Source organism: Protopterus annectens, chromosome 16.part0 (genome assembly GCF_019279795.1).
Source record: "Protopterus annectens isolate FY-2018-M chromosome 16.part0, PAN1.0, whole genome shotgun sequence".
Taxonomy (NCBI): domain Eukaryota; kingdom Metazoa; phylum Chordata; order Ceratodontiformes; family Protopteridae; genus Protopterus; species Protopterus annectens.
The window spans coordinates 101,081,414-101,101,329 of NC_056750.1; the positions used below are offsets into that span (position 1 = coordinate 101,081,414).

Consider the following 19,916-nt stretch of genomic DNA (forward strand, 5'->3'; position numbering starts at 1 on the left):
TTTAGCTTTGCTGAGAGTGGCTCTCACCTGGACATCTGAGATGACAGGGAGGTTACATTCAGCTGGGAAAATATTTCTTCTTTTGGGGGTGAGGGAGGGGAGAAGTTTGCACTGAACCTGTCTGCCAGTATGTTGGCAATATCTGTGGGTTCAGTGTATTTTTTGTCGATGTCCTTCAAGGATGCATCTGCAGTCATCACATATGGGTTGTCCTGCCTCAGGCAGCCCTTCGGTCGGCCGGATTCCAAAGTCTGGGTCCGGCGTCGGCTGATGTCACCCCTTCCCCGACGTCACAGTGCCTGGGGTATAAAAGCGTCAGCTGACGCCATCTTCCTCAGTCTTTCTTGCCACGTGGTGCCCGAAGCAGAAGCAGTTCGCAAGTGCCGGTCGGCCAGCTCCAGTAAAATTGCTATCCGAAGACTTCAAAAGCTAAGTACCCCGTTGGGGACTCTTTCTTGCCTCAGCCAATGTCAGAAAAAGTTAATTGTTTAATTTGTGGGAAACAAATACCTCATAAGGATTTCCACTCGTACTGTCCCCCCTGCTTAGGCCCAGACCACGACGTCTCAGCCTGTTCAGCCTGCGCTTCCTTCAACCGACGCACTCTTAGACGTCGGTCGGAGTTCGCAGAAGAGTTTTTTGGGGATAGTTTTTCATACAAAATGCCGTCGGAAACCCCGACATCTCATTTAATTAAGAAATGGAAAGACAAGGACCGACACACGCAGACCGCGGCCGCGGCTAGGTCTACCGCAAGTGTCTCGGTCTCGGCTGAAACCGAGTCCTTGGAACTTCCGAACCCTGAATTAATACAACCGACAGCCTCGGTCCCGGAGGCCCCTACCGAGTCGGTTACAGAATTGCCTTCCGAAACTGGTGTATTGGAATCTTCCGACACTATACCTGTAGACAAATCTACACCAGCACGTGGTGCAGCCAGGCCTCCTGCATCCATGTCTATTAAGGCCTTCACCAGGGCTAAAGCTGCAAAGCACACTAAAGCCATGCCTCCCAGGGTTATTCCTCAGGGACCCTCTTCTAGTTCACAGATTCTAACCTTAGCAGAGGATCTTATCTCTTTAATTAGGGGCTGTCAGCCCCATCCGGACAGGGGCTCCCATCCCCCTCTAGACAAAAGGCCCAGGGTGGATCCCCCTGATCCCCTTTCCTCAGAGGAGGCCTCTGCTGGCTCGGATCACTCAGACTACCAGGAGGAGGCTTATTCGGCCTACGAGGATTTGGATGCAGAGGAATCTATTCCCTCAGCCTCCCCTCCTGAAGAGCTTTCCTTTGGGGAGACCCTTCACACTATGAGAGAGCATTTCAAATGGCAGGGCCAGGAATATTCTGACTCCAGGAAAAGACTAAGAACTTTTCTTCATTTACCTCAGCATAGACCTTTGGCTATTCCTCCTGTTTTAAATGTCATTGATGATGTGTATTCTGACTCCAGTATGACCCCTGACACTCTGCCTCCGGCCCCTGTTAAGCCCGATAGGTATTACAGGGTCCCGGACACACATAATTTTCTTTACAAAGCCCACTCTGCTGACCCTGAAACTATTTCACAGGGCCCTAAAGGGGTTGCAGCTGTTACTACTAAGAACCCACTCCCCTCTGCAAAGGAATCCAGGGCATTAGAGAGATGGGGTAAAAAAGTGTATACTTCTGCCACTCTTGCTATGAGGGCATTAAATTGTCAATTTCATATGATACAGTATCAAGAGTATTTGTTAGAAGAAATGCATAAGAAACTGTCTTCTACTGAACCCCTTGACCGTAAATCCCTTCAGGATCTGGTTCATAACTCCCAGCAGGTTAGCAACCATTTCTTACAGTGTGGCTATGATGCATTGGAAGCTTCATGTAGGTCAGCAATGACAGGTGTTGTCATACGTAGGCATGCTTGGCTGAAGGAACAATCTCTGCCAGACCATGTTAAAGCTAAGCTTTTGGATGCTCCACTGGAAAAGCAAAAGTTATTTGGTTCCACTGCTCAAGAAGTCCTAAAGAAATTTGAAGAAAAGGCAAAATCTGTACAAACAGTTAAGGATTTTCTTCAAGTCCAACCGGCTAGATTCAGCAGAAATTGGCCTTTCAAGAATTGGTCCTTTCCGGACACAGAAAGATTTAAAAGGAGCAGGAACAGGCATGCCAGAGGTAGAGGGCAAGCTAGGGGCTCATCCAGAGGCCATCAATGGCAACCTCCAATCCAGACAGGCAGTTCAGGGACTGCAACTGCTGCACAAGGACAATCTCAATGACTTTGCTTTCACTCCGCCAACCAGGGCTCAATTAGAAGCACCTTTGGGCGGAAAGCTTTCTTTATTCTCAAAAAATTGGCACAGCATTACAAGAGACAAATGGACACTCCAAATAATAGACAATGGATACAGGTTCCATTTCCACACATTACCAAAAAGAAAAGGCATGCCAGGTCTGCCACCATATCAAAGGGCAGAGGCTTTGAAGCAAATCTCAAACTTACTACAAATGAAAGCCATAGAAAAAGTTCCTATTTCAGAACAAGGCCAAGGATTTTACTCCAGGCTATTCCTTGTTCCAAGAAAAGAGCATCAATGGAGACCAATTCTCGACTTGTCCGCACTGAATACTTATCTCATTGTGCCAAAATTCAAAATGCTGACTCTACAGCAACTCCTTCCCATGCTGGGCAAGGGGTCTTGGCTGGTGACTCTAGACCTCAAGGAGGCATACCTGCATGTCCCTATCAGACAAAGTTGCAGAAGATACCTCAGATTTCTTGCAGGGTCAGAGCATTATCAATTCTCAGCATTGCCCTTTGGCTTATCTACTGCGCCCAGAGTATTCACGAAATGCCTGGCATCAGTAATGGCACACTGCAGACTCCAGGGGATTCAAATTTACCCATATCTGGACGACTGCCTTATACAAGCGAACAACCAACAAACGTTGATAAAGGATTTAAATTATGCCATCAATCTTCTACAGGCCTTGGGATATACAGTCAACATGCACAAATCAAGACTTGTTCCATCCCAAAGAATAACCTTTCTGGGTGCGGATCTAGATACAACCACCCAAATGGCTTATCTCACAGAAGAAAAACAAAGTCAGCTACCGGATTACTTCAAGAATCTCACAAGACAAACTCAGCTGACTGCAAGGAAAATCCTGCAGGCCCTGGGTTACATGGCATCCTGTATTCTTTTGGTTCCACAAGCAAGGCTACATATGAGAAAACTACAGTGGTACCTAAGGAGTTTATGGACTCAGCACAGTCACAGTTTGGAAACTTTAATCCCACTCATTCCATGCCTTCACAAGGAATTTCTGTGGTGGGCTCAGGCCAGCCAGCCCAACAGAGGGTTGCCCTTCACAAAGCCAAAAACCTCCCAAACTATTACAACGGACGCCTCAGACCTAGGTTGGGGAGCACACATGGAGGGCAGAGGTATCCAAGGACAATGGTCACGAAAGGAGCTATGCATGCACATAAATCAAAAAGAAATGCTAGCAGTGATACATGCAGTCGAGGCATTCAAACTCTTTCTCCATCAAGGCCACCTACTAATAAGGACAGACAACACCACAGTTATGTGGTACATAAACAAGCAAGGAGGTACCCATTCCTACCCTCTTTGCAGACTGGCAATGAATCTATGGGATCTTTCCTTGAAACTCAATATACAACTACAAGCTCAGTTTGTGCCACGGAAAGACAATACACTGGCGGACAGCTTAAGCAGAAATATCATGGATGTGCACGAATGGATGCTGCACCCAGACATCTTCCAACAGACAACACAATCTTGGGGGAGCCCGGACATAGATCTATTTGCTTCCCCTCACAATCATCAACTGAAGAAATTCTGCTCAAGGACATACCACCCACAAGCATGGAAAGTGGACGCCCTCTTTCAGCTGGAGAAATCTGACAGTGTATGCATTTCCGCCTATCCCACTAATGACCAAGGTGTTACTGAAGATCAGGGCAGAGCAGCCAAAAGTGATTCTGATAGCTCCAGACTAGCCAAGACAGCACTGGTACCCACTGCTAAGGAGCATGTCATGTACGAAACCATGGCGTCTACCTCTATGGCCACTTCTACTGACACAGCACAGATACAAAACTCTACATTCCAACCTGAAAACATTGCAACTAACAGCGTGGAGAATACCTTGACTCCTCCTCAGGATAAACTATCCCAGAGAGTGAAGGATATTATTATGGAAGCTCGCCGCCCTTCCACAAGAAAGGCATATTCAGCAAAATGGAAAAGATTTCTCATCTGGAACACCACAAAGGGCCTAGATGCGAAAGTGATGAACATGGCACATATCCTGGAATATTTGACAGAAATGTTTCACAACGGTCTGTCTTACTCTTCTATTAAGATTCATGCTTCAGCAATTTCAGCAGAGTACAATACTGACCCACCTGTCTTTTCTCATCCTCTCCTAAGACAGTTTCTAAGAGAAATCAAAAACATCAAACCTCCTCGAAAACCACCTCCACCTGCTTGGGACCTTAACTATGTGTTGGAAAAACTAACGCTGCCTCCATTTGAACCAGCAGCAAATGCAGATCTACAGTACCTTTCATGGAAGACTGCCTTCCTTCTGGCAATAACCTCAGCAAGAAGGGTTTCAGAATTGCAGGCCCTGATGGCAGTTCAGCCATTTATTATTTTTCACCAGGACAGAGTTTCATTAAGAACTAATCCTACTTTTATGCCAAAGGTGGTATCCAGGGTTTCATTGAATCAAGCCATTCACTTGCCTACGTTCTTCCCAAATCCACAAAACAAAGGGGAGAAACTGCTGCACACCCTGGACATTCACAGACAGTTGTGCTACTACTTGGCCAGAACTAAAGGTTTCAGAAAAACTGACCAGCTGCTGGTAGCATATGCTGCTGGTACTCAAGGAAAAGCAATTTCCAAACAGACTATTTCAAAATGGATAGGAAATTGCATTCACTTTTGTTACTCATTTCATGGAAAGTCTGTACCAGCTAACATTAGACCTCATTCTTCGAGAGCCACAGCCACCTCCACAGCCTTCTTAAGAGGGGTGGCTACAAAGGACATTTTAGAAGCTGCCACATGGAGCTCCGTGCATACATTTGCCAAGCATTACAATTTACCTTTATATTCCAGATCCAGAGCAGGCTTTGCTACGGCTGTCCTGCAGGGTATCTTAGCTACACCATCCTTTACCTAGTTCCTCCACCCCCAGTTTGGCTATGGTATTCTACCCATATGTGATGACTGCAGATGCATCCTTGAAGGACATAGTACAGTTTTGTACCTACCATAAATGTAGATGTCCGATAGGTATGCATCTGCAGTCAGGTTTACCCTCCCTCCTTCCCCTCTGTGGTATTCCTAGGGTGTTTACCCCTCTATTAGCTAGCTGGGGGGGATCTATTATGGTGTATTTGTTTTTACATATAGATATATTTATATATTTTTGCAAATGTTTGGATTTTTATTGCATTTCTCCAAATTTAGCCTTCCTAGAGGGCACCTGGCATCTGGGGCAAGAAAAACTGAGGAAGATGGCATCGGCTGACGCTTTTATACCCCAGGCGCTGTGACGTCGGTGAAGGGGTGACATCAGCCGACACCAGACCCAGACTTTGGAATCCGGCCGACCGAAGGGCTGCCTGAGGCAGGACAACCCATATGTGATGACTGCAGATGCATACCTATCGGACATCTACATTTATGGTAGGTACAAAACTGTACTTTATGAACTAACTCTGAACATATCTGAGGGTTTCTGCCTAGGTTTCTAACATAACTGAAGAAGGCCTTATGGTTATCTTTAGTGTCCTTAGTGATTTTTCTCTCAAAGTTGGCCTTGGATGTTTTTATGAGTGAACGTAGTTTTTTGCTAGTGCTGGTCAGAGATGCCTTCCCTTTATGGGATTTTGTTCTGTCTTGCAGGAGCTTCCTTCTTTTGTTATACAGTTTGTTTATGGCTGGGGTCCACCAGACAGGATGCCTGCCCTTGGTGGAGAGGGTCTTGGTTTTATTTGGGATTGCATGATCCATGCATTCTTGGAGATGTCCGTAGAAAGCATTTGTGAAAGATTCAGCATTGTGGGATGTGGTTTCCTCTGGCCCAGGGGGCTTAAAGGATACCATCTCAGTCTTGAGACGTGTAAAGTCAGCTTTTGAGAAGTTTCTCACTGTAGTCTTTTGTGCTGGGGGTGGAGGTGGGATATGAATATCCAGGGTGATTAGTTTGTGGTCAGATCTCACTAGTGAGGGGTATACTTCCGGTGTGGAGCATTTTGTCCCCATGTTTGTGATGATCAGATCTAGTATATTTTCTCCCCTTGTGGGAGAGGTGACTAGCTGTTCCATTGCATTTGAGTTAATGAATTCCAAGAACCTTTGGGCTAGGGTGTTAGGGCTAGAATAATGCACCCAGTCTATGTTAGGGTAGTTGAAGTCTCCCAATATGATGGTATTTGGTGAGACATTCATAACCTCCAATGTCTTCAGGAAGGCTGAATGGGGTTCCTGAGATAGGTAGGGTGGTCTGTAACATGCTACCAGTTGTATAGCAGTTTTTCCTATGGTTAGTAGCACCTGGATGGTCTCTGATGCTTCATGTGCCGCTACTAACCTGGAGGTGTGGGTGTCCTTGATGAATATGGACACTCCCCCTCCCTTTGTGGTTCGGCCCTAGTTCTGGGGCCGAAATGCATGATACGAGGTATAGCCTGGTAGAGCTGGGGTGCTCTCAGGAGCCTTGAACCAGGTTTCAGTTACTGCACAGACATCGATGCTCTCCATACTGAGGAGTGCTTCGAGAGCCTGCATCTTGAGATTTAGACTTCTGGCGTTGAGCAGCATTACCCTTAGTTTTTTTCCATTTTTGTTTTCTAAGGATGTGAGTTTGTCTTTTGAGCCTTGCTTAAAAAAGGCACTATGGGGGTGGCAAGAGCCTTAGCCAATATCCGGAAGCCCAGTCGTGACAGGTGCAAGCCGTCCCTTGCGAAGCAGCGTGGCTTGTCCAGCATGTCATCCCAAGCAGACAGACATTGGATCCCCCTAGAATGACACCAATAATTGAGCCAATTATTAAAGCTGATCATCTTGTCCTTGTATTGTGGCATCATTCTTGGTGAGGGCAAGATGCTGCTCAGGGTCAGGGTCATACCAGCCTGGGCTACATAATCAGAGAGCTCCTCTATGTCTCTTTTCATGTTGTCCAGGGAGGTACATCTCAGGTCATTCATGCCGGCATGGACAATGGCGGAGTCATATTTGTACTTGATTTGGAGTGAACTGAGTGCATGTGTTATGTGGCAGATCCTAGCTCCCGACAGGCAGCTCACCGTTACCCTCTCCTTGTTCAGCCTGGTAAGTGGAATGTCAGTGTGTCTGACTATAGAGTCACCAATTACTAGTGTATCAGGCATGGTGTTTGGCCTTAAGGGCTGTGATTGTTTGACACATTGCTTTATTGAAGTATGTGTTTCATGTATTATGTTTTGAGGTGGTGGATTTTTGGGTGTCTTCTTTGGGAGCCTCTCTTGTTTTGGTAAGTTTTTTATTAGAGCCTCCGAGTATGTCTTTGTGTTATTATGTGTTTGGTTTGCAATTGTGGTAGGTCTATGTGGGACTGGGTTTGCTGTGTGTGTGGTTACCTTCTCCTCCTGTCTGGTCTTGCCAGTCCTGAGTTGAGAGAGTTTAGCCTCCAGTTTGGCTATATAGTTGCATCTCTCACATGTATTTGTGTTTGTTGGGAGGAGGAGAGGGTTGTCTGTGTACATGAGACAATTGTAGCATTGTCTCAAGATTCCCAGATTAACCAGCTGAACCGGAGAGGATACCAGTGATCCACCATTCAACATGTTAGAATAGTATAAGGGAGCGCTGTGCCTTTAAGAGAAGTGGGTATTCACAGGGGTGGTAGGTGGATGTAGTGCTTACTTTAGTTTGAGAGTGCTTACTTAGAAGAGTGGTTTTGAGAACAAGTGCTAGGCTTATAATATAGCGAGTAGACTGATAATTCTAAGAGTAGAGCTTACTTAAGGGAAAATTTGAAGAGCAGACTTGGCGGAGCCAGAAAAAGTTTAACCGGCGCTGAGCTATGCGCACAATCGTGCAAAGCCGCGCAAATGCGGATTTTAAACAGGGAACTTCAAAAGAGCTGGAAATGGTCCAAAACAACCAATTACTACAAGCTCTTGTGCTGAGGTCACTCCTTCAGGGACAGATAGGCTGCTCAAGGCTCCCCACTCCCACTGGTGAGCAAAGAAACTTCCTTCTATCCGAGTAAGGCAATGGACAGCACAGGAACTACACCATAGCCCAGAATACAGCAAAGCCTGTATACTGGTCTAAACTAGTCGAGGAGAGGCGGGAAAACAAGGATATTTTTTTGTTTTTGTGATAGAAAGTACACAGAAATGCAGGAAACAGTAATAAATCAGTTACACAGGCTAGCACACTTTAGTGGGCAGCTTCAACAGTTAAATTTAATAAACAAACAAACTTTCGACCAATTTTCGACCAAATGTAACTTTAAGTGCAGATAATATATAATGCAACAAACAGCTAAAAAACAGTTTAAGCTTGTTCAAAGTAAGCAAGAGAAGGTATTTTAGGTAAAAAAACAGCAAAAAATACTTAAATCAGGAAAGTAGTTGCTTTTCTCAGTTCTCTGTTGCTAGGACCACTCTGCAGGACCACGAGGAGCTGTTTCTGCATAGTATAGCCAGAAAAAATGCTCAGAAGTGGATTTTAAACAGGGAACATCAAAAGAGCTGGAAATGGTCGAAAACAACCAATTACTACAAGCTCTTGTGCTGAGGTCACTCCTTCAGGGACAGATAGGCTACTCAAGGCTCCCCACTCCCACTGGTGAGCAAAGAAACTTCCTTCTATCCAAGTAAGGCAATGGACAACACAGGAACTACACCATAGCCCAGAATACAGCAAAGGCTGTATACTGGTCTAAACTAGTCGAGGAGAGGTGGGAAAACAAGGATATTTGTTTTGTTTTTGTTATAGTATTGGTAGTTCATTAGTATTCAAAAGCTTGCATGTTGATTGGTCAGCCAAACCAGTGTGCCCACTGTAAAATCGAGTATATACCACTTGCAAAAAAATCCGGCAGCTGAACGTTTTTCTATTACTATATGCTATGGAAGTCAATGCATGATCACATAAATCCTGTTACTCCAGCAGCTTTCTGTTTTTTTAAGAGCAGCATTTACAATAGGGAGCTTTCTCCCCCTAATTTAAGGCTTTGTACATTTCTTGAGCTAGGAGGTTGCGAGGTATGTACAGAGGGCAGAGAAAATAAAAGGTAAATAAGGTACATTCTGCAAAACTAAAGAACTGTACCTGAATTTGCCTGTATTTTTTTCCCTGCCTGTTTGTACCTCTAAACTCCTGATTTTACATTTAAAAAAAAAAAAAAAAAAAGAAAGCAATGGAGATTTCCCTGAGTCCATTGTTACTTTCTAAAGCACTGATGGCGCTGTGTAAGCGTGGGAATTTACGTCCCGTATGCAAGCGCAGTACAGCAGTACAGTGGGAGAATAAAAACAATGAGGAGAAACCCCATAATGCTGGTATACAAAGGCATTGTTTAAGGAACCCCATAATGCTGTTATACAAAGGCATTGTTTAAGGAACCCCATAATGCTGTTGTACAAAGGCATTGTTTAAGGAACCCCATAATGCTGTTATACAAAGGCATTGTTTAAGGAACCCCATAATGCTGTTGTACAAAGGCATTGTTTAAGGAACCCCATAATACTGTTATACAAAGGCATTGTTTAAGGAACCCCATAATGCTGTTGTACAAAGGCATTGTTTAAGGAACCCCATAATGCTGTTGTACAAAGGCATTGTTTAAGGAACCCCATAATGCTGTTATACAAAGGCATTGTTTAAGCAACCCCATAATGCTGTTGTTCAAAGGCATTGTTTAAGGAACCCCATAATGCTGTTATACAAAGGCATTGTTTAAGGAACCCCATAATGCTGTTGTACAAAGGCATTGTTTAAGGAACCCCATAATGCTGTTGTACAAAGGCATTGTTTAAGGAACCCCATAATGCTGTTGTACAAAGGCATTGTTTAAGGAACCTCATAATGCTGTTGTACAAAGGCATTGTTTAAGGAACCCCATAATGCTGTTGTACAAAGGCACTGTTTAAGGAACCCCATAATGCTGTTATACAAAGGCATTGTTTAAGGACCCCCATAATGCTGTTATACAAAGGCATTGTTTAAGGACCCCCATAATGCTGTTATACAAAGGCATTGTTTAAGGACCCCATAATGCTGTTATACAAAGGCATTGTTTAAGGAACCCCATAATGCTGTTATACAAAGGCATTGTTTAAGGACCCCCATAATGCTGTTATACAAAGGCATTGTTTAAGGACCCCCATAATGCTGTTATACAAAGGCATTGTTTAAGGAACCCCATAATGCTGTCATACAAAGGCATTGTTTAAGGAACCCCATAATGCTGTTGTACAAAGGCATTGTTTAAGGAACCCCATAATGCTGTTATACAAAGGCACTGTTTAAGGAACCCCATAATGCTGTTATACAAAGGCATTGTTTAAGGAACCCCATAATGCTGTTATACAAAGGCATTGTTTAAGGAACCCCATAATGCTGTTATACAAAGGCATTGTTTAAGTTACCCCATAATGCTGTTATACAAAGGCATTGTTTTAGGAACCCCTTAATGCTGTTATACAAAGGCATTGTTTAGGGAACCCCATAATGCTGCTATACAAAGGCATTGTTTAAGGAACCCCATAATGCTGTTATACAAAGGCATTGTTTACGGAACCCCATAATGCTGTTATACAAAGGCATTGTTTAAGGAACCCCATAATGCTGTTATACAAAGGCATTGTTTAAGGACCCCCATAATGCTGTTATACAAAGGCATTGTTTAAGGACCCCCATAATGCTGTTATACAAAGGCATTGTTTAAGGACCCCCATAATGCTGTTATACAAAGGCATTGTTTAAGGAACCCCATAATGCTGTTATACAAAGGCATTGTTTAAGGAACCCCATAATGCTGTTATACAAAGGCATTGTTTAAGAAAAGTAACTCATTTCTTTCTTGAATGTCATTGTATAAGAGAGAGAACTGACTCATGCGTGCGGGTATGTTGAAAATTTACCCACAGGTGGCTTTGTTTAATCACTCAGGCTTCACACTTGTTGTGACCCCCCCCCAACACTGGCCCAGTAATCAAGGAACATCAATCCTCACCACTGGCAACAGTGGAGGACGCACACACTGGGAGGATGACAAGTACACAGTAACGTGCAATTTCCCTTAAGAGCACACAGAGACCACAGTCGGTCTGGGATTGGTTTCTCCCTCTTTCTCCAGATCCCTAACAAGACTCTCCACTGGTACAGCTATAGGGTTGAAATCTCAGCTGAGTGGCCAAACCAAGACCTCCAGAACCCTCTCTGTCCAACCAGTGCTTCATGTCCATGCCCAGGTAGCTGACATACACACACACTTTGAGGTTTGATTTACATACACACACACACACCCACCTGGGAAATGCTAGCACAGATTTACTAGCTGGGCCCCCTTCTGCCCAGACTATAAGGTAGTTTCTACTGCCACCAGCTACTACTTATCAGCTACTTTAAGACCCTTAGCAAAGGGTGTCCAGTCCTACTGTGTAATGTTACTATTAATCCAAATGGTAGATTGACCAAGAGCTGGGCTATTAGGAGTGGCCTGCACAGTGTCACCATCTAGATATGCAAGTACTCTAAGAACTTAAATATCTCTAGACAGACCAGCCACAATTGAAAGGTTTAAATATATTTAAAAATAAATAGTAAAATAACAAGAAAATACTCCATAAATCATCACAGTAACTTCAGAGTTCAAAATCACAGGAAATATTTAAAACAACATTCAAGGATGTAATTGATATGGTAGTCAAGAAAAGCTGGTTCTATTTGCAGATGACATTATTTTATACCTGACAAAACCAGAAAGAGACATTACAGTGCTGTGGAATTTATTGAGACAGTTTCACACTTTTTCGGGATACAAAATCAATGAAGTAAAAACAAAAGCAGTAGGGGTAAATTATGTCCCCACTTACGAATTGTTTTAGCAATATCCATATTTATTGGACATGATAAAATGAAGTATTTAGGAGATGGATTAAAATTGATACTGGTGTGGAGCTAAGGATATGTGGGAAGAGACTAAACAAAAGATAATACAAAAACTGAGAAAATGGAAGCTCTGTTGTATGGATATGGCTAGTAAGATACAAGCAGTTAAAACGTTTTTAGTCTCTTTAGTCTTATACACATCAGGCATATTTCTGTCAACCAGAGGAGAAGTTGTGGATAGCAATTAATAAAGAGCTGAAGGACTTTATCTGGGAGGGGAAGACAGCAAGAGTCAAATGGGATAAACTAATTATTCCAATAGAACAGGTCAGATTTGGATTACTGGAAATGAAGGGGTATTTCAGAGCAACATAGTTAAGGCTCCTATAACTAGCAAAAGCAGAAAACTATAATTCAAAGTGGAAAGAGATTATTATGAAATTGGGGGGGTGCTCAAGTAATAGGGAGAGACTGGGATTTTGGATGCAGATCGTTAAGGAGAACAACAATAATCATACAAAATATTATATTCATAACGTAGCAGAAGGTCTTCTAAGAACTAAGCCAACATGAGAATGGAGAAAGGACATTCTGCCAGTAGGGATGACTGCAGTTAGGGATACAGGCAATAAAAAGAGGGGTTTGGAATATATTGGAGAAATCTGGCAAAGGAACCAAGGTACTGGGAGCAAATAACTAGACAGGGGAAGGTAATAGAATGGGAAGATGCCACAACTTATTTGGGTTGCTGGGTAAAGATTGCCTTCCCTATCAAGGACTGATATCAGAGTATAGGCAAAGAGAGAGAAACAAGGGGATCCTAAATGAAAGACCAGCACTAGCAGATTTTTTGTAGAATCTAGACCAGAAGTTGCTAATAAGAAAATAATAATTAGTAGAGCCTATAAAATATTGCATGATAACTGTAAGAATCAATCAGAGGAAGTTATGAAGGACTGTGAAGTAAGATTAGATAAGCAATTCACAAAGAAATAATGGTGAGATGTATGTACGTCTCCCGAATATGCAGTAAAATCTAGAATATTTTGGATCTTTGCCTGGAAGTGCTTACATAGGTATTTTTATATCCCAAGCAGACTTCCAACAATTTTTCCTCAGGTAAACAGCAAGTTGGAGGTGTGATGGGGCAGGAGGAGGTAACTGGGAACATATTTTTGGGGAGTGTAATGAGTTGGTAGACTTTAAAGATTCCCTGAAGACTCCTCTGTCAGAGATGCTGGGTGAGCAATTTGGAGTGACTAGGGAAATGATTTTTTGAGCTATAATACAAACTCAGAATTGCCTAGAAATAGTAAGGCCTTGCTGAGTCTAATTATGATGGCTGCCGAAAAAGCAATTACTAGAAAATGGAAATCAAAGTGTAAATGAACTTTACTAGAAGTAGTGAAGATAGTAACAGTGATAAACCAAGTGGAATTAGGATCTTTAGAAAAGGGTAGGAACAAATCACATAAGATAAAATGGTAAGTGTGGGATCCAATACATGCAGAGGAGGAACAAGGTTTAAAAGAAGGCAGGAATTGAATGAGCTTATGTAATAGCTGACTAACAATGACTGGATATATTAAAAGTGATGTATAATGTTTGTAGCTACAGTTGTGTCGGCACGGTTTGGAATGTATAATGTTTGCAACTGAGATTGTGCCGTTATGGTTTATTGTCTTTTATATAAAAGTAACATGGCCTTTGTCATGCAGAATAATTCGATAAAGATGTTTCTTGTTTAAAAAAATAGTAATAAAAAAAAAAGATTGGGATTCCTTGAGAAGAAAAAGGGCACAAATTGCTTTAATGTGTGAGTATTTAGTGGCATTACCCACTGCAAGTGTGTATCTGGTTTTGGCTTAGGGTGAAGATTGCTTTAATGTTTGAGGACCTGATGGCATTGCTCACTGTTAGTATATAGCTGGTTTTGGCTAAGGACAGAGATTGCTTAAATGTTTTAGGACCTGATGGCATTATCCACTGTTAGTATGCACCTGGTTTTGGCTAAGGGCACAGATTGCTTTAATGTTTGAGGACCTGATGGCATTATCCACTGTTAGTTTGTACCTGGTGTTGGCTAAGGGCACAGATTGCTTTAATGTTTGAGGACCTGATGGCATTATCCACTGTTAGTATGTACCTGGTTTTGGCTAAGGGCACAGATTGTTTTAATGTTTGAGGACCTAATGGCATTGCCCACTGTTAGTGTGGGGGAAGACTGAGGGCTTTCACTGTGATAGGTGGGTTATTGGTGGCATACATTGGTTGCTGGTATTCCTGCAGAGGTCAAAGTTCAATCACAGATGGCAGGCATGCAGGAAAGGGTTTGAGTTCAGTTCTTGAATATTCTGACTACCTATCAGAAGTACAAGACCAATAACTGCATGATGTTCTTCATTCCACATTGCTGCAGTCCTAACCATTGGGTAGTCCGCTGTCCCAGTCGGCCCGAATACCAAAGTATATGGCTGACGTCGGTCAAGGCGCATTAGACTGACGTCAGTACGTCAGGGTACTAATGCGCATGACCGACGTCATATCCTCAGTCTTTTTTGCCGCATGGTCCGATGCAGAAGCAGTTTTGCGAGTGCAGGTTGGCGTTCTGAAATTTTCTGAAGTCGGAGTTTCAGACCGAATCAAAGTTGGCTAAGTACCCCATTGGGGAATATTTTGTTTTTTTCTTGCCTCAGTATTTAACTGGATGTCAGAAAAAGTGAATAACTGTATTTCTTGTGGGAAACAAATACCTCATAGGGATTACCATACCTTGTGTATACCTTGTTTAGGGCCTGAGCACGACGTTGTTGGATGCCGCTCTTGTGCTAGATTTAACAAACGCACTATTAAGAGAAGGTTAGACTGTGCCAGGTTAGTTTTTGGGAAGCGTTGTAATTATAAAATGCCGTCGGATGCTAAACGCAAGGACAAAGCAGCAAAGCCTAGGGTGGAAGAACCGGCAGTCCCGGACGTCGGTTCTTTAGAAGGCTCTGTGGAGCCGGAGGTTTTACCAGGAGTTTCTTTAGAGTCTCAGGGAGAGACTTTACTGTTACAGGATGTGTCCTCTCAGGAGGTAGGCCAGGCTGAAGGGGCTTCTCAGGTGGCTGTTCTTCCCTCTCTTCCTAAGGCGGTTAGAGCCTCCCTTCTGTTTCCAAGGCTTCTTTGAGAGGCAGGCCAGGTTTAACTTCAGTGGGGGTTTCTCCTAGCTCTTCAGGATCTTTGCCTAAGAAACATATGCTTAAAATGGCAGAGGATTTGATTACTATGATTAGAGGCTCTATGCCCTCCTGATAAGAGGCCCAGGGTGGAGCCTGAGTTTGAGAGTTTTGAGCAGTGTTCGAGTCTTCTGAGTCTTCGGCTGAAGACTTGCAGGAGTATCCTCCTTATTCTGATTCTGATGTGGATGATTCTACTCCGTCAGCTTCTCCTCCTGAGGATTTTTCATTTTCAGAGACTCTGCATTCCATGAGGGAGCATTTTAAATGGGAAGGCCAAGATTTCTCTGATTCCAGGAAGAGGCTTAGGGAATTCTTGTTTTTACCCCAGCATAGGCCTTTAGCTATACCTCCTGTTCTGAATGTAGTGGAAGATGTTTTTGCAGAGGCTTCCCTAAACCCTGATTCTTTGCCTCCTGCCCCAGTTAAACCTGATAGGTACTATAGGGTGCCTGAAGCTCACAAGTATCTTTTTAAGAGTCCTAGGGCAGACCCGGAAACTGTCTCTCAGGGGCCTAAAGGTGTTAAGGCTTCTGTTGTTAAAAATCCTGTTCCTCCTGATAAAGAGGCAAGGGCTTTGGATAGATGGGGAAAGAAAGTGTATACTTCTTCCACTTTAGCCATGAGGGCGTTGAATTGCCAGTTTCACATGTTAAAATATCAAAATTATCTCCTTTCACAATTGAAGTCTAAGGTGGATGCTCTGGCGGAAGGTATTGAGTGTAAAGAGTTGCAGGATTTAGTTCATGTGTCTGAACAGGTGGGTAAGCATTCACTGCAATGTGGTTTTGATGCTGTGCAGGCCTCCTCGAGGGTGGCTGCCACTGGTTCTGTTCTTCGTAGGCACGCCTGGTTGAGGGATCAGAATTTAGCTGAGCATGTTAAGACAAGGATTTTGGATGCTCCTTTACAGTCTGACGTGTTGTTTGGTTCGCCTGTGGAAGCAGTTTTAAAGAAAATGGAGGACAAGGCTAAGTCTATGCAAACTGTTAAAGATTTTTGCAGGTGCAGCCTCCAAGTTTAGTAGAAATTGGCCTACTAAGGGATGGACATATCCTGCTTATGATTCCCAGTCTAGGGGTAGGTCTAGACGTGGTAGGGGCAGAGCTCAAGGTTCTTTTAGGCCTAGAACAGGGAGTTCACCTGCTCAGACTTCTGGTGAGGGCAGGGGTCAGTCCTTTCGTAGAACAGACCCAATGACCTGCCTTTTCAGCTGGCAGTACATTGTCGCCTGGCAGCACCTTTGGGAGGAAGGCTGGCTCTTTTCAAAGAAAATTGGGATTTAATTACCCAAGACAGATGGGTTCTGGATATCATTCACCACGGTTACAGGTTTTATTTCCATACCTTGCCTCCTTTCAAAGGCATGCCAGACATTCCTCCTCTACAAAGAAAAGAGGCTCACAAGCAAATTTCTCTGTTACTCCAAATAGGGGCCATTCAGCCAGTCCCTGTGCCAGAAAGGGGCCTAGGATTTTATTCTCGCCTGTTCCTAGTACCAAAGAAGGGGGACACGTGGAGACCAATTTTGGATTTATCTATCCTCAACACTTATCTGGACATTCCCAAGTTCAAAATGTTGACGTTACAACAGCTTTTACCTCTGCTGGGCAAAGATCACTGGATGGTAACTTTAGATCTCAAGGAGGCTTACCTTCATGTGCCTATCAGACTGAGTTGCAGGAAGTATCTACGCTTTCGAGCTGGAAATTCCCATTATCAGTTCTCTGCATTGCCCTTTGGCTTATCTACTGCCCAGAGTATTCACAAAGGTTCTGGCTCCAGTGATAGCTTACTTCAGGCTAAAAAGAATTCAAATCTATCCTTACTTGGACGACTGCCTGATTCTGGCTCAAGAAAAGGAAGACCTTTACACCATTTGGAATATGTGATAGCAGTGCTAAGATGCCTAGGGTATTCTGTGAACGAAATAAAGTCCAGTCTAGTACCCTCTCAAGACATGTGCTTTCTGGGTGTGAGACTGAATACAGCAGCCCAGATGGCCTTTTTAACCCCGGACAAACAAAAGAATCTTTCCATTTACTTCCATCAACTATCTCTTCAGTCCGGGCTGACTGCAAGGACAGTCCTTCAAGCCTTAGGGTTCATGGCATCTTGTATTCTGGTGCTTCCCAATGCCAAACTGCATATGAGGAAGCTGCAATGGTATCTCAAAAATGTATGGACACAGCACTGCCAGGATTTGGACACTGTCATTCAAATAATACCTTGCATTCAACAGGAATTTTGTGGTGGGCTCAGGAATGTCACCTAAACAAGGGACTCTCTGTGACCCGGCCAGAGGCGAGTCAGATTCTAACGACAGATGCCTCAGACATTGCTTGGGGAGCTCATCTAAATGGAAAGTGGATACAAGACAAGTGGCCTGCCAGACTACAGCATCTACATATCAACATGAAGGAGATGTTAGCAGTCCAGTTCGCATTAATGGCTTTCAAGGAGTTACTTCTTCCAGGGCAGGTGTTGATTCTAACAGACAACACAACTGTCATGTGGTACATCAACAAACAAGGGGGAACACATTCTTACCCGTTGTGCAGGCAAGCAATGATTTTATGGGAGACTGCGCTCAGCTTGCAACTAACTCTTCAGGCAAGGTTTCTGCCGAGCACAGAACTCCTTAGCAGATGTGTTAAGCAGACAAATCATGGATCCCCACGAGTGGAAACTGGATCTTCATGTATTTCGAAATTGACAGTGTCATGGGGAACTCCAGACATAGATCTGTTCGCTTCTCCACTAAACCACCAGCTGCCAAAGTTTTGCACAAAGAGGTTTCATCACACAGCTTGGAAAGTGGATGCTCTTTCTTTCAGTTGGAAAAATCTTCATGTGTATGCCTTTCCACCTCTGCCTCTTCTCCCAAAGGTGCTCCTAAAGGTCAGACAAGACAAGCCAAGGATGATTTTAATAGCTCCAGATTGGCCTCGCAACACTGGTACCCATTACTGAGGAGTCTGGTAAGGAAGCCTCCATGGCCTTTACCTTTGATTCCACACCTGTTGTCTCAGAGGGACGGTCACCTGCTCAATGCCAAGCTTCACTCTCTTCATCTAACAGCCTGGCATATTCTGTTTTGAAACACAGCAGGTCTCAACTTCCTCAACAAGTTTTAAATGTGATTATGGAAGCCAGAAGACCTAGTACAAGGAAAGTGTACGCAGAAAAATGGAAGAGATTTTTATTTTGGAGTGCAGCAAAAAATTTGGAGATTTCTGAGCCTAATTTGAGTGTGGCTCTTCAATATCTTACTGAGTTATTGGACAAAGGTTTGTCTTTCTCTTCCATTAAGATTCATGCTGCAGCAATTTCAGCTCACTATGATTGTGACCCACCATTGTTTTCGCATCCTTTGTTCAAGCAATTTCTTAGAGGGGCAAAGAATATAAGACCCCAATGAGAGCTCCTACTCCTGCTTGGGATCTCAATTTTGTGTTGGAGAAACTTACTCTACAACCTTTTGAGCCTGCGGCTACTGCTGAATTGAAATACTTGTCATGGAAGACTGCTTTTTTGTTGGCCATTACTTCTGCAAGAAGGGTTTCTGAATTGCAGGCCCTTATGGCGGTAGAGCCTTTTTTGATTTTCCATAAGGATAGGGTATCATTACGTACTAATCCTTCCTTTATGCCTAAGGTGGTTTCTAGTGTGGCTTTAAACCAAACTATTCATTTGCCTACTTTTTATGCAGATCCCCAAAATAAGGGGGAAAAGATTTTGCACACTTTAGATGTACACAGGCAATTGCGTTATTATTTAAGCAGGACTAAGGATTTTAGGCAGTCTCAGCAGTTGTTTGTTTCTTTTGCTTTGAGTTCTCAGGGCAAGTCTGTGTCCAAACAAACTATTTCTAAGTGGATTGGGTTTTGCATTGCATTTTGTTATTCCCATCATGGCAAGGAGATTCCAGCTGGGATTAGGCCTCATTCCACTAGGGCTACTGCCACTTCAACAGCATTTCTAAGGGGGGTGGCAACTAAGGATATTTTGGAGGCAGCTACTTGGAGTTCAGTGCATACTTTCTCTAAGCATAATCACCTTCCTCTCTGCTCTAAATCTAGGGCTGGTTTTGCCACAGCTATTTTGCAAGGCATGTTGACAGCTCCTGCTTCCTTATTATTTGCCAGCCTCCCTTACCTCTGCTTTGGGATTCTACCCAATGGTTAGGACTGCAGCAATGTGGAATGAAGAACATAGTACAGTTTTGTACCTACCATAAATGTAGATGTTCGAGGATCCACATTGCTGCAGTCCAATTTACCTCCCTCCTTCCCTCTGTGTTTAGGGGTGGTTGTGTAGGTGAGGTTATACTCTTGTAATTTTGTATATATTGTACATATTTTTGGTGCAGGAATGTTTGGGGTTTTTGGTTTTGGCCTTGTCTTTTTAGGGTCTTCTGACATCTGAGGCAAGAAAAGACTGAGGATATGACGTCGGTCATGCGCATTAGTACCCTGACGTACTGACGTCAGTCTAATGCGCCTTGACCGACGTCAGCCATATACTTTGGTATTCGGGCCGACTGGGACAGCGGACT

The 19,916-nt window shown here is 43.5% G+C and overlaps 1 protein-coding gene across 1 annotated transcript in view; it reads left to right on the plus strand.

Moving 5' to 3' along the window:
- The window catches only part of LOC122790997 (N-acetyllactosaminide alpha-1,3-galactosyltransferase-like), a 311,933-nt gene that overhangs the window by 227,573 nt on the left and 64,444 nt on the right, over nt 1–19,916 (plus strand). The gene's annotated exons all lie outside the window — the stretch shown is intronic.